At 36.1% G+C, this 15,746-nt stretch overlaps 2 pseudogenes; both read left to right on the forward strand.

The window, feature by feature from the left end:
• The first annotated feature begins 2,958 nt into the window (after positions 1 to 2,958).
• On the forward strand, positions 2,959 to 4,333 carry LOC148028725 (prohibitin-1, mitochondrial pseudogene; annotated as a pseudogene).
• Positions 4,334 to 4,450: 117 nt separating this feature from the next.
• On the forward strand, positions 4,451 to 5,113 carry LOC148028726 (NADH kinase pseudogene; annotated as a pseudogene).
• The last annotated feature ends 10,633 nt before the right edge of the window (positions 5,114 to 15,746 follow it).

Below are 15,746 nucleotides of genomic sequence, written 5' to 3' on the forward strand. Positions count from 1 at the left end.
GCAGCCCGTGAACAAAGTGACAATCAAGAATGTGGGAACAGGTCCAGTTGTGGATGAATTTGCTGAGGCTTTTGCAGGACGAGCCATCTATTCTCTAGGTGACTTGTATTCAGGTTATGATCAGTTTCAGCTTGCCTTGGAAAGCAGGGATATTACTACTATGCGGACGCCTATTGGTCTTGTGAGGATATGTACCTTGCCTCAAGGTGCCACAAACTCAGTTGCTCATATGATGAATGCTATGCATAGAGTTCTACGAGACTATATTCCACAGTATACCATGCCTTTTCTAGATGATGTGCCTATTAAGGGTTGTGCAGAAGAAGAAAAGAATGAAAGACTTGATTTTCGTGGATGTAGACAGTTTGTGGCTGACCACTTGATTGCTTGTGAGAAAATATTGACACGATTAGAGGAGGTAAATTTGACACTTTCAGTGCTGAAATCAGTCTTTGGTGTTAATGAAGTCATCATAGTTGGGCATATGGTTGGATATTATGGCAGGAAGCCTTCTCCTGCAAAGGTGGATGCCATAAACAAGATTGCAGAGTATTGCTCGACTACTTCAGAGGTGCGGAGATTTGTGGGAGCTTGTGTATTTTACATGATTTGGATTCCTCATTTTGCTCATATAGCAGATGTTCTCTATCAGCTGCTTCGAAAGGGGCAGAAATTTCATTGGGATGAGAAGCATTCTAAAGCCATGCGTAAGCTCAAGAAGCTGTTGCAATCAGCTCCTACTCTACGCAAGGTGGATTATCAGTGTGGACGGCCGATCATGTTGACAGTTGATACTAGCCCTATTGGCATAGGTTGGGCTGTGGGACAGGATGATGCTGATGGAAATAGGTATGCTATTCGCTTTGGAGCTAAAGTTCTTAATGAGTGACAGAGGAGATATCCGCAGATCAAAAGAGAGTTGTGGGGAGTAGTCACTGCACTGAAGTGTGACAAAGGGTATTTTATTGGAGCTTCAGTTATTGTGGAAACAGATTGTTTGCCTTTGCTTGGCATGATTACTAGTTGCTCGACTCCAGATATAGCGATGCTTCGGTGGATTGCCTATATCAAATCATTGAATCCAGAATTTCGACACATAGCAGGGAAAGATAATCCAGTTGCTGACATGCTATCTAGAGCGAGATATGAGGATGAGGAGTCAATGCTTGCAGAAGATGATGAGACAGAGTTTGCTGCTTCTGTCCTTGTTCATGATTGTCATGTATCTATTGTTGAAGCCTTTATTGAAGAACTTTATGTTGACGAGTGGTTGCAAATTGGACAATATCTAAGTTCATTGACTCGAAGAGCTGATTGGACAGATGATGAATTCAAGAAAATCAGAAGGAAGGCTTATGGGTATTTCTTGAAAGATGGTTTTCTTTGGAAGCATCCAAAGAAGAGAGGAGGCTTGCCCTTGAGAGTAGTTTGTGATGTAGCGATGCAGATACAGATTATGCGAGAGTTTCATGAGAGCTCATGGGCTGGACATAGAGGTGTGTGGGCTACCTATGAGAAAATTAAAGAAAGATACTGGTGGAAAGGGATGTATAAAGATGTTTCTCATTTTGTGGAGACTTGCAGGGACTGCTAGCTTTACTCTTTAGTGCGACATCGTGATGAGTTGCATCCGACTTATCCACTATGTATGCATTATAAGTGGGTGGTAGACTTGGTTACTTTGCCAGTGGGACTTTGGCAGATGAGATATCTTGTCTTGGCTAGGGAGGATCTTACAAACTATGTTGAAGGCAGATCTTTGCGGACGAAGACCACCACTACAGTATGTAAATTCTTGTTGGAAGAAATATTTTGCAGGTATGGATGTATAGGCAAGATTATAGCTGATCGTGGAGAGCTAGATGCAGATGAAGCTAGAGAATTCTTCTCACGGCTTGGGATTAAATTGGCTCTTACTACTGCCTATAATCCAAAGGGAAATGGCAAGAGTGAAAGAGGACATCTGCCAATAGTTAAAGCATTGGCAAAAGCTTGTAGAGGTCGGATTGGGGATTGGCCGAGATTACTACCTTTTGCGTTGTGGGCTGATCGCTCTACACATAGTGTGACTACTGGATACATGCCTGCAGAGTTGATGTATGGGCAAAAACCTATCATGCCTACAGAAATTTGTGCTCTCACTTGGAGTGTTCTTCCGTGGCATGATAATTTATCAAGGGAAGAGCTTTTAGCTCTTCGGATTCGTCAACTAGAGAGAAGGACAGAAGATGTGCAGCTAGCAATTGATCGTTTGAAGACAGCCCATCTCAGAAACAAGGACAGGTTTGATTTGAGGCATCGCTTGAGGCCTAGAGCCATAAAAGAAGGAGATTGGGTTCTAGTCTACGACAGTAGTCTAGAAAATCAGCATAGTAGCATGAGAAAAATGGTTCAAAGATGGTTTGGACCGTATGAGGTGAAACATGTTTTTGACAATGGTACCTATAAGTTAGCTGAATTAGATGGAACAGTATTGAGGGTGCCCATTGCTGGAAAATGAGTTAAGATTTTCAAGAGAAGAGAAGATGAGGAATATGCACTTGAAGCGTTGACAGAAGAAGAGCAGGTAGAAGAAAGACAAGCAGAAGAAACAGAGAACATAGATGATGAAGCTAATGGAGAAACAGGTCTACTAGAAACAGATGATGGACTCGACCTGTTTGTGGACTTGAATGATCCTGGATAGTTGGCACATCCGGAGGATGCGCAGGTTTAGCGGGGGTGGATGTTGTGTTGCTGCGCATCCGAGTCGTATACACCTCCATTTCTTTTGTTGTGCATTTGTGTTATTTTCTGCGTGTGATTCATTGTGTGTGTGATGCATTTCGATAATCCGCATCCAATGTATATATTCCCTTAGTGCATGTGTTCGATTTTGTTTGGATGCATGATGTGTGTGTGTTAGAAAAAGATGAAAAACTGATGCCAAAGGATATTATCAAGCTGATAATTTCAATGATGATCTCTAAGAAAAGTGCAGGGAATTATGGAATCAAAGAGAAGGTTTATCCCGAAGGAATCCATTTGATGATTCCTTGGGTCGACAGACCGATTATCTTTGATGTCAGAGACCTTGGGTACCAATTACAATGAAAGAGTTTTACCGTCCATAATTTATGAGACCTTGAAGGCAGCTGTAGCACAGTATAATGCAACTAGCTCATAACACAGCGTGAGGCTGTTAGCAGAGAGATAAGAAAAATTCTTACCCAGCGGGCTGCAAATTTCAATATTGCACTTGATGATGTTTCAATTATTAACCTTACTTTTGGTAAAGAGTTTATAGTTGCTATTGAAGCAAAACAGGTGGCTGCTCAGAAAGCTGAGAGAGCTAAATTCAGAGTGAAGAAAGCGAAACAAGATAAAAGAAGGGCCATTGTTCGAGCAAAAGGGGAGGCGAAAAGTGCTCAACTTATTGGGGGAAGCTATATTCAACAATCCTGCTTTTCATTACACGGAGAGAAAGATGGAGGCTAGCAGACAAAAATGGCGGGCAATATATCCAATTCAAAGAAAACAGAGTCTTGGAGAGGTACATTGGCCTAAGGACTTTTATGGTGGCCATTGTTGACGTCTGTGACCAGAACAGGCCGCCAGGGAACAGAAGGAACGAGGGAGCTGTAGATGGCGCTTTCTGGTGGACACTATACAGTGAAAAAGGAAATTGTGGACCTTGGCCTTGATTGAGATTTCTTCGACTGAAACGTTTTTCTGATGATTATGGCAAAAAGTCCAAGCTTGGATTCTCAATTTATCCTTTACCTCAGGACGAAAGTCCCGACCTGTTGAGCAGCGACGGATCTTCATCCAGACCATGTGAGTGATCCTCTCTCTCACAAAGAACTAGCTCGGACAGAGCGGGACGGTGGAGTAACATGGAAAACTACCTCTAAGAAGAGTGAATGCAAAAGATGATGAGGAAGTTGCTTTTCTTCTGATGTATCAGTCCTCTGGTCCAACAAAACAACGGACTTTTTGCTCTCTTCGAAGGCGCTGCTCTCTTCGAAGGCGCTCTGTGTATACGACGAAACATGATTGTATTACTGCAACTAATGCTGCCCTTTTAAATTAATGATATACAAGTGAGTAGACGCTGAAATTCATTCCCAGGAGAGCAACAGACAACTCATCGCTGAACTGAATGGATCCGATCCCAAACTAGCGATTAAAATTTATGGTCAACTTTTGGCCTTTACTGTGAAGAACATTGAAGGATGAATTGAAGGTGCTTCGCCACGGTCGCAGCATTCCCAATCAAAAGGGCCTGATTGTGTCACATCTGAGAAACGGTATCCTGGAAGAGCATGGGATCGCTCCCCAGGGTGTGGAATAAGCTTGAGCAGCAGGACAACTCTTTAAACAAGCAATTGAAGGTGAAAGCATCTCCTTGGACAAAGTGCGGATATTTTGCTTCCCCTTCAGCAGAACGAGAGATACAGCAAAAGAAGTCATGGATGTCTTGAAGATTGATCCTTGCAATGTGCGATTTGTGGAGGATTTACGAGAATGTATCCAGAAATATGGGCACGATGATTACTGCAAAAGAACGACAAACTTGAAGTCAACAAAAGCGAGACCAGGAGGCCTCCATCACAGCTTTGCATCAGAAGATCGCCATAAGGATCATGAAGTTACAATTGTGGGTTGTAAAGGTGTCTTCAGTGACAAGAGAATATGCTGGAAATTATTAAACGGGGATGAGCTTTCAGAACCTATTCGCAATGTTGATCTAGTCATTACTGTGGGTGGCGATAGAACTTTATTGCAAGCTAGTCATTTTCTTGATAGTACTATTCCTCTTCTTGGTATCAATTCAGATCCAACCCAAGCTGATGAAGTGGAAGAAAAACTGGAAGAGTTTGACGTCACCCGCAGTGCAGGCTATCTATGTGCTGCAACCAGAGAAAATTGTGAACAAGTTTTAGAAGAAGTACTAGACGGAAAAAGACTCTCAACCTCTCTGCACAAACTTGGCATTCACATGAACTGAACGTAGATCCATCAGGTTGGATTAACGAGAGTTTGATGCTTTTGATGGTGCTTTAAGCTCCACAGTAGCTTTGCAGAGCAAGCTTTCTCAAGAGTGCTGGCTACTGGTCCTGGTTTATTCTGAAAATCCTAAAAACACATCACTGGATTGCTGTCATTTCTGGATGTGATTAAGAGCATACTGTACTCTTCAGAGGTATTGCCATGATTATGAAAGAAGCTCACATGCAATAGCTAAAGAGAAAATAAATCAGATTTTCCTGAGACAAAAAGGAGGGACTTATCAAATGTATGGTTATATAGTTTTGATAAAGCAGATTACTATGTTCATTCAGACCATTATCATTCTGAGTTTCATGTAACTCATTTGACCTGAAATATAATGTATTTTGGCATCAACAATTCAAAGTTTCTTCTTGGTAGTCTCTTCCATTGCTGCATCTAGAACCCCGTGTTCTGCAGCCCTTGCGTGAATTCTACGACAACGGGTGGATTCCTAGTGGTCAAGAATCTTTGTATCCAGCCTCTGATCGCGAAGGACCAGCCGGAGGAGGCGGAGGACCACTCCTACATCTCCCTCTCCACGTCGTTTTTTTCCATAGACAAACAGATAAGCTTCCATATCTCAAAAAAAAGTTTAAGCTTAAAGTCAAAGCTTAGAGCTAAGCTTTAAAAAACTTAGCTTATTAAAACTAAAAATCGATGATAGCGGCATTCTGGTGTAAAAAATAGCGTTAAAAACGGACCCTCCCTCTAAAATCAAATTCACGACAGTCACTTTAACCTTAAGCTTAGTTACATAAGCTTTCAAACTTCCAAAGTCTACTAAGTTTTGCAAGTCTTCTTACTCTGCAAGTCCTGTAAGTTCCCAGAAGTCAAAACAGACTAACTTCAACAACTCCCATAAAGACCGTTCCTGTGCAGAAGCACAAAATTACAAAATTGTTCCCTGGAAGACTCTGTTCACACACGCAAACTTGCTGAATCAATTTGAGCACACGCAGAAGGTCATACACAGTTTCTATGAAGACTACGAACACCGCAACTGCAAAAGACAAAGACCGTAAAATCCAAACAAAAATATATAAGCCTTGTATACCCGACTTTGAGGTACGCTGATCCCGCTAATCAGATTTCGAGAGTGTGAGGTCTTTTGGATTTTTACAGGATGACGGAAGAAAATATGGATGATTTAATGGCTGAAGGCGATCTTCCTGAACCTACGATGGAACAAAAATTGGATTTAATTATGATGCAGCTTGATGAAGAACGAAGAGCCCGACAAGCTTTGCAAGTTCAATTGGCCAATTTACAACGATCTACCACCGACAAAGATAGACCACAACCGGAAGATCTTATCCGATGTACCATCGATGCGACGCTCGAAGCTCAATCCATCCGCAAAGAAACAAAGATAAGTAAACGCAATTTTAAATTTCGTACTTTCAATGGATCTCGAGATGGAAAGACTGTACTTGCATTTATCAGTCAGTTTGATGATTACTTTCATGAAGAGACATATGCTGAAAAAGATAAAATTAAATGTGTCACTAATCATTTAGTCGATCAAGCATCTCTTTGGTGAACTGTGGTTTGCAAGAGCATTGATTGTCCTACTACTTGGGAGAGTTTCCAAAAGAAGTTTTTGCAGAATTTCCTTCCTCCTCAATTCCATGAAAAAGCCATAGAGCAATGGGATCTTCTACAGCAAAGAGATCGTGAACTTATTTCCCAATACACCGAACGTTTTTGGAAGGCCCTACTGCAACTACGCATGCTAGAAGATGTACCTGAAGCGACTCACAAATGCAAGTTTATGTCTGGCTTACTTGGACATTACTACGCTAAAGTCAATATGTTCAAGCGTAAAACCCTTGAAGGTGCAATTTCCTTGGCTCATGACACTGAAGACAAGATTCGAGGAAGAGACAAGTGTCCACAACAATTTCAAGCAAATGGTAACTATGGTTCCAAACAATTCAATTCAAATTTTAGAAGATTTAATCAAAGTCTTTTTCTTCCATCACCATTCCGTAAGTCTTGGACACGACCACCTGCTTTGCCATCAAATACCAATCAAAACCCTAAGCCATCCTCATAGACAAATCCCAATATTCCTAGACTTCCTGCCATTGCCAACAATGTATCTAAAGCCAAACCTATAAATGCCATCAACGTGGACATCTAGCACAAGCAATTGCCAATCGAAGAAACCACTTATCCATATCAAATATCTTCGAGCAATGGAAGATGAAGAACGTGAGAAAATGCTTGACTTTATAGAAGATGATGACGACATTGCTACTCCTTCAGATACTTTACCAGGTACGCTAACTCCACATTCTTTATTGATAATGAAATGTTTAGTGTATGGTAAAGAAAATATTATTTTACATGATGATGGTAGCACACATGATTTTATTTCTACAAAGTTAGTGAAAGAATTCTAACATAGATTATTCCACGAATTCAATTAAAATTTATTTTCAAGAAAAACAAATTACATTGCATGGTATGCACGCATCCAATAATTTTTCACTGCTTACTCATACTCAAGCTAAACATGCATTACATAAAAGTAATAAATCTTATTTAATTTAGGTGAATGAACTTCAAGTTAAAGAAAAACATATACATCCTAGGCATAAACAATTTCTTGCTCAATTTAAAGATTGTTTTGCTGATGATTTACCACCTGGACTACCACCTTCACATCCTGAATATCACAAAATAGATTTAATTCCTGGTACACAGCCACCTTGTAAAGCACCATATAGGCATAATCAAATTGAACAAAAATAAATTCAAAATCAAGTAGAAGAATTACTTAACAAAGGATTAATTAGACCTAGTAGTTTTCCATTTGACACACCTGTTTTATTAGTAAATAATAATAATAATACTTATCGCATGTGCATTGATTATCATGCCCTGAATAAGATTACTGTTAAGAATAGATATCCGATTCCTAGGGTAGATGATCTTATGGATAAACTACAAGGTTCTGCCATATTCAGTAAGATAGATCTTAAATCTGGTTATCATCAAGTGAGATTAGATAAATCTGATATATTCAAAACTACATTTAGAACACAATTTGGACATTATGAATTTCTAGTGATGTCTTTTGGATTGACTAATGCACCTGCTACATTTAGTTGAATGATGAATCGCATATTTTTGAAATATCAGTATTGTGTTATAGTATTCTTTGATGATATATTGGTATTCAATAAAAATGAAAAAGAGCATTATGAACATCTGTCTTTAGTTTTCAAGTTGTTGAAAGATAATCAATTGTATGCTAATCCAGAAAAGAGTGAATTCTTTTAAACAGAAATTAAATATCTAGGACATATTGTGTCATCAGAAGGTATTAAGGTTGACCCTAAAAAGATAGAAGCAATCTTAAATTGGCCCATACCCAAAAATGTGCATGAGTTACGTTCTTTTCTAGGTCTTGCTAGTTTCTACAAGAAGTTTGTGCGAAATTTTTCATTACTTGCTTTGCCTTTGGCTAAACTTGTAAAGAAGGGTATTTTTTATAAATGGATTGATAATCAACATAAATCTTTTGATTTATTGAAACATGCATTAACCCATGCTTCTGTATTACAACTACCTGATTTCAATAGACCATTCTTTTTAGTAGTTACAGATGCTAGCGGATTTGGAATAGGAGTTGTATTTATGCAAGATAATCATCCCATAGCCTACTCTAGCTGTAAACTGAAACCATCTGAACTTAAATATTCTACATATGATAAATAATTGCTAGCTGTAGTACAAGCCTTACGTCAATGGAAACATTACTTAATGGGTTTTGAGTTTATGATTAAGACTGACCAACAAGCATTAGACATCTCCTTAGTCAACCCCAAATATCTGACAGACATATCAAATGGCAGCATTCATTCAGAGTTTTCATCCCCTTATCCAATATCAACCAAGAAAAGAAAATGTAGTAGATGATGCTTTAAGTAGAAGACCGACCATTCATAATATTTCTGTGATATCATTTGATTCCCATATCCCTATGAAAGATACTTATCATTAGAATATTACTTTTCATGCTGATTGGAATAAATTAGTTGCAAATAATTTGATTCCTATTGATTCACTTTCTTACAATAATGGATTCATGTTTTATGAAAAGAGATTATGTGTTACAATTCCATTTAGATATTTTTTGTTTTGAATGAGATTCATTATCCTCCATATCAAGGTCATAGAGGTATTATATCTACTTTACGTACATTGACTGAAGATTTTTATTGGCCACATGTGGACACTAATGTATCTAACTTTGTTTCTGAATGTTTAGTTTGTCAACGAGTTAAGAGACATCATGGTAAACAATATGGTTTACTAATGCCTTTATCTATTCCATCAGGACCATGGGAACAAATTTCTATGGATTTTATTACTGGTTTACCTAACACTAAAGCTAACCATGATATGATTTAGACTATTGTAGACAGGTTTAGCAAATAAGCATATTTCATTCCATGCAAGAAAACTTTAACTACATCTCAAGCAGCTCAATTGTTTTTTAAAACTGTTTTCACTAATCATGGTTTACAAAAAGTTATTATTTCTGATCGTGATTCTAGATTCTGTAATAATTTTTGGATTACTTTGTTTGCTAACTTAGGAACAAAGATTGATTTTTCATCTGCATTTCATCCTGAAACTAATGGTCAAACAAAAGCTACTAACAATACTATTTTAGATGTTTTACATGCTTACACTATTTCAAAACCACATACATGGGATACACATCTACATTTACTTCAGCTTGCATATAACAATACACCGCATACAACTACAAAGAAAGCACCATTTGAAGTTATTTATGGTTATAGATTGCCTACACCTATTGCATCTTTATCAAATCAAATTCAGACTGTTGATGATATTGCTAACATGCACGCTACTATTTTTGATGAAGTTAAAGACATGATTGCCAAAGCCCAACAATCATATACACAACAAGCCAATAATAAAAGACAAGCCATGAATTTCAAAGCTGATGACTATGTTTGGTTACGAATAGAAAAACGTAGATTACAAAATGTAGATAAACACCTAGTTGTGAAATTAGCACCTAGATTCTATGGACCATTTAAAATCATTCACAAAATCAATGACAATGTATTTAAGTTAGAACTACCACCGCATTGGAAAATTCACAACACCTTTCACATTAGTTTATTACGACCCTTTAGAAGCCAATTACCTGTACATCCTGTTTATGAAAACCCACCTTTGTTAGATGATGAGATTGAAATCCTTGAGCCTGAAGCTATTATGAATAATGACTTTATGACCACTAGAACTGGCCATAGATATTCTAGATATTTGGTCAAGTTTAAAAACCATCCTGTTGAAGAGGTTCAATGGATGCACACTAGAGACTTAAATGCTTTTCCCACTCTGTTAGCTCCACATTGAGCTAATAGCAATTGAAGACAATTGCTATCCCACCCTGGGGGTATGATGCCAGGACGCATATTACACGGTGGATTCTGTGCCACGGTGGACTCCGTGAGGTTTTACGGTGGATTTTGTAAACTTTTATTACCGGGGCTCATACACAAAGTGGATTCTTTGTGCGAGAAGTAGATGGGGACACCTATCCTTTTTGGGCATTTTGTTAATTTAGTGTGTACATGGGTGATTCCATAGTGGGTGATTCCGCAAAATACATATTTAAATTAATAAACGTTTATGAGTTTAGAGTGCGCACTCGTGATAAATTAAGGTTAGGATTGATTTCTAACCAATTTATTTATTTAGCTAAAGACTGCTAGGTATTCACTTTTATCGGTTTAATTGTATTATTTTAGTAACGATTGTGAATGCTTCAGTTGATGTGTAGAGATAGTAGCAGTGGCAGTGGAAAGCATTGGAGGATAGTGTGTATTCAAGTTATCATCTATATTTTGATGGGCACATATCTTAGGCATGACACCTATATTTTGTCGCGCCTATTTATCGAGGCATTTGATATTTATTTATTATTTTTGTATGTGCATGGGCACACAATTTAGATATTTGTATTTGGATATTATATTGGGTATGCCTGACTTCTTGGGTGCCCATTAGCTTTATTTCTATTTGGCACAAAAGCAAACTCAAAAGCCAAAAGCATGCTATTTTGTAATTTGGGCTATTATTTGAGCTTGAAGATGATTAATACATAAAATACATGCTTTGTGGAGCACTCACACAAGGCATGGGGGGAGATTGCACCCAATTTTTCGCTTGTTCATGTCATACAAGTCTTCTACATTGATTTGTGTGCAAAAAGTAGAGTTCTTTTGTTCTTGAGGACCTTTTGACGCTCACTACGTGCGCTTACGGGATCCAATCTGTGCACAAGCAAAGGCTGTTTTGAGAAAGAAAATGAAAGCTTTGGGAACTATAATCAAAACATTCAATGATACTCATGAGGGTGTATTTGATGTATATGCAAGTGGACTTGTATCTAAGGTGGCATTGGTAAATCACATGAAGACTATTGCAATGGTTTGCAACACTCAATAGCAAAGAGAGGTTGAACCATAATTGTGGAGGGTCCATGAGAGTTCTAAACAAAATTCAAACTCCCAAGAGGTTCCTCTTACTGAAGTTCAAATTCTTGAAGTACCACTTGAGGGCATAGAAGAATCAAGCTAAGGTATAGCAAGTCTAATTATGAAAGAGAAATTAAAGGTTACTTTAGGTGTTTAAACTTTGTTTTTTCTCCTTTCATCAAAGAAGACACATTGATGTAGTTTTGATTTTTTTCTTAAGAAGTTACTTCCATTAGCATTTGCGATATTTTCTTTCTTTGGTGATATTACTTAAAGAAACCATGCCTGATATTACTTTAAAAAACCATGCCTTTATTTTCTTTCTTTAAACCATAATTGTGGAGGATCCATGAGAATGCAAAAAAAAAAATCAAACTCCTAAGAGGTTTCTCCTACTGAAGTTCAAATTCTTGAAGTACCACCTGAGGGCATAGAAGAATCAAGCCAAGGTATAGCAAGTCTAATTATGAAAGAGAAATTAAAGGCTACTTTAGGTATTTAAACTTTTTTTCTTCTCCTTTCATCAAAGAAGATACATTGATGTAATTTTGATTTTTTTCTTGAGAAGTTACTTCCATTAGCATTTGCAATATTTTCTTTCTTTGGTGATATTACTTAAAGAAACCATGCCTTTATTTTTTAATTTTTTACAAAAGGTACTAAGCATGTTGGTTTAAAAAATCCATTTAAGTAAATATTTTGGTAAAATAGTATTAAAGAGATCATTAAAATTTATCATCCTTTGTAAGGATAACTGTTTAATTATAATCTAGTATGTAAGAATACTTATCATAATGAAAAGTTTGAGCTAGCTATGCAAAATTGACTTAAGTCTATTTTAGATCTTATTTCAATTAAACTCTTATATGTGTTGTGTAATTATCTTGTCATGCTAGTTTTTGTTAAATTTGTCCACATGGTCAAATCTCTTATCTCTTAGAACCTCTTTTACTACATCACTAGTGTATGTCTATGCATGTACCTTAGGATAAGAGAGCCAACAATATATTGCATACCCCAAAAAGATTCATTGCACCTCCCAAAGGAGTTTTACCTCAGTAGAAAATATTGCAACAAAGATTTCACCTCCAATGTATCTTTTGAGATGTGTATATGGAATATTAAGATAAAATCATTGTTACAATTCACGAGTTTAAATATCTATGGGATATAACTAGTTCAAAAATAGAATGGTTAGTCCTCAAGAAGAAACTATGAAAACTTATCCAAATAGAGTATAAATTATCTCAATTAAAATATCATGTGTCACTTATATGTGATATAGTTTTGGTCACATGGTCAAAAGTATCATGTTTAAATTTTCTTTTAATAACTAGGACTAATAAATACCTTCTTTGTACATGCCATTTTGAAGGCCTTTTTAGAAACGAAGTATGTTTAATATTATAATGATAAGATTATTTTTGTAACTAATTACAAGAATCTATTATTAATATCCCAAGTATACTTATAATTAGTGATAAAAAGTAGGTATGGAAAAATGACTTTATTAGAATAGATTTTACCTCAAAGAAATCATCATATATATTTTTTTCGCCTCATGATATTACTCTTGGTTAGATTTGTCCACATGGTCAAATGTCTCTTTTCTTAAGAAATCATTTATTAAGTAGTACCTATGCATATATTTGTCAATGTAAAGTTAAATTGCTTTAGTATTCTATGCTAGTTTATAGCTCAAACGTTAAGTAGAATGATGAGGAAGTAAATGAATCTAATGTGCTTCTTTTTCTTCTTTGTAACTTCAACTAAGACATCTATGGTTGGATATCTAAGAGATTCAACAATAGTAGAGCACAATGATGTGAATGATGTGTCCTTGATATGAAACATGATTATGTGTAATGCTTGATCTCAATGGTCTTCTTTTAAAATGATGCTTTGCTAAGTCTAAAAATTTTCAAAGCTTTCAAATGGGAAAGCAATGGCTTGTTCTTTGACCAGGATGTATGGAGTTTGTTGAAGCCTTATTTGCAAAATTCCAAGTGGGAGTTTGGTCAACAGCTTTACATAAGAATGCCATGGCAGTTATTAAGTGCTTGGAGATCCATGTAAAAAGAAAGTATCCTTTCTTCATGATTTAGGGCCAAGAAAAATGTCATAGACATCGACTCAATATCATGTATAAGCCAAATGAGATGGGAGTAGAAGCAATGTTCAAGCCTCTGAAGTATGTATGGGATCAATATGGAGATGTTTGTTAGCATACCAAGACTATTCTCATAGATGATAGTCCTTACAAAGGATGTCCAAATCATGTTGAGAATTGCATTTATCCAAAAACATTTGATATTGATCGTGGAGACTGTATCTTGATCAAATAACTTCTACCATACTTGACTCTCTTAAGCAAACACCATGATGCATGTGAAGTCATCAAGTTTGATTGATATGGACAGGAGCCAGCTCAATATGGACATAAATTGTATGCACAATTCAAGGTTGTCATTGATGAATGGACTAGAGCAGAGAATGATGGTATTTCATCTTCATCGTTAGTACCACATGAGATCATGATTGATAAAAATAGTATATATGTTCAACCTTGAATTACTTCTTGCTTCAAGAGACCATCTATTATACAAACATCCTCAACAAATGCCTCACGTCATCCATCTCTTACACTGAATAGCTCACAATTATCCATGTTGAAGCAAGCTCCTTTAGTATCTACTTTGAAAGATATGGAAGCAATGCAACTTACTCATGAGTTAGGATATCACAAACATTTCATAAATGGTAGTGTAGCTAAACATTTTATACAAAATCTACAAAAGTTGTATTTTCCCAGTATACATGATGTAACAAGGCAGTGACTCTATATGGACTAATTTTGACTTTCATAATAAATATATCCCTTACACTAAGGGCTTTTGCATGGCTATGAAATATATGCTTGTTAGAAATTTAAAATGGTTTATGTAGTTACCTTAGTGTTTCTAAACACCACCAATATCAATGAGAGAATCTACTTAAAGCATTTTATTCTTTCAATAACATTAGTTAATTGTGTTGAAATTTCTTATAAAGTGATTTAAGTCCTATTTTTTACTTTATGACTATCTATTATACAAACATACTCAACAAATGACTCACGTTATCCGTCTCTTACATTGAACAACTCACAATTATCCAAGTTGAAGCAGACTCCCTTAGTCTCCACTTTGAAAGATATGGAAGCAATGCAACTTGCTCATGAGTTAGGATATCACAAACATTTCATAAATGATGTGGTTTTATATAAAATATACATGATGCAACAAGGCAATGACTCTATATGGACTAATTTTGACTTCCATAATAAATATCTCCCTTACATTTAGTGTTTTATGTAGTTACCTTGGTGTTTTTAAACACCACCAATATCAATGAGAGAATCTACTTAATGTTTTTTATTCTTTCAATAACATTAGTTAATTGTGTTGAAATTTCTTATAAAGTGATTTAAGTCCAATTTTATACTTTGTCTTAGCTAACAAATAAGTCTTAACTAATAATAAAATTTATGTCTATTTCTCTGGAAACACAAACCATTGGTCAAAGGTTAAATCTTTGGTCTTAGAAAAATCATAAACTTTTAGCTTGGTATATAAATCTTAATTTCATAATATGAAAGTTCATTTAGCTAGTCAAAGTGTTAAGCTAGTTGATTTTGGCAAAAGCCAATATCCATCTTGTCCATATATTGTCAAGATAGATGGAGCTTTTGAACAAAAGATATTTATATATCATGCATATACATACAAAAAATACAAATGGGGTGAGAAATTATTTAACATACTTGTGTCTATTGGTTTACACAAAAAAAATAACCATCACATCATAGGTTATCCAAACTTATTACTATATGGTATTAGATCAAGTTATTAAACCACACTTAGTTAGTGGTGACTTTTTTAAGGTCCTAGTTCATGAAACGTATACATATCACTTTAAATGATGTTATATCTAAAAGACTCATATTATAATAACTTCAAATCCATAGCATTATAAATTTTGGCCATGATAACATATCTTCATATAATCTTTAAGGCTACTCTATTCTAAATTCTCTCTGTACTCTTTCAAACCTTTGTATTCTTGCATTAAACTTGGAAATCTCTAAGGTATATCCTAACTAAGCCTCCTTGATGTTTCCACCACCGTACAATATCACAT

The sequence above is a fragment of the Lygodium microphyllum genome, chromosome 11, assembly GCF_053477565.2.
Source record: "Lygodium microphyllum isolate KBCC chromosome 11, Lygodium_microphyllum_v1.1.10, whole genome shotgun sequence".
Lineage (NCBI taxonomy): Eukaryota > Viridiplantae > Streptophyta > Polypodiopsida > Schizaeales > Lygodiaceae > Lygodium > Lygodium microphyllum.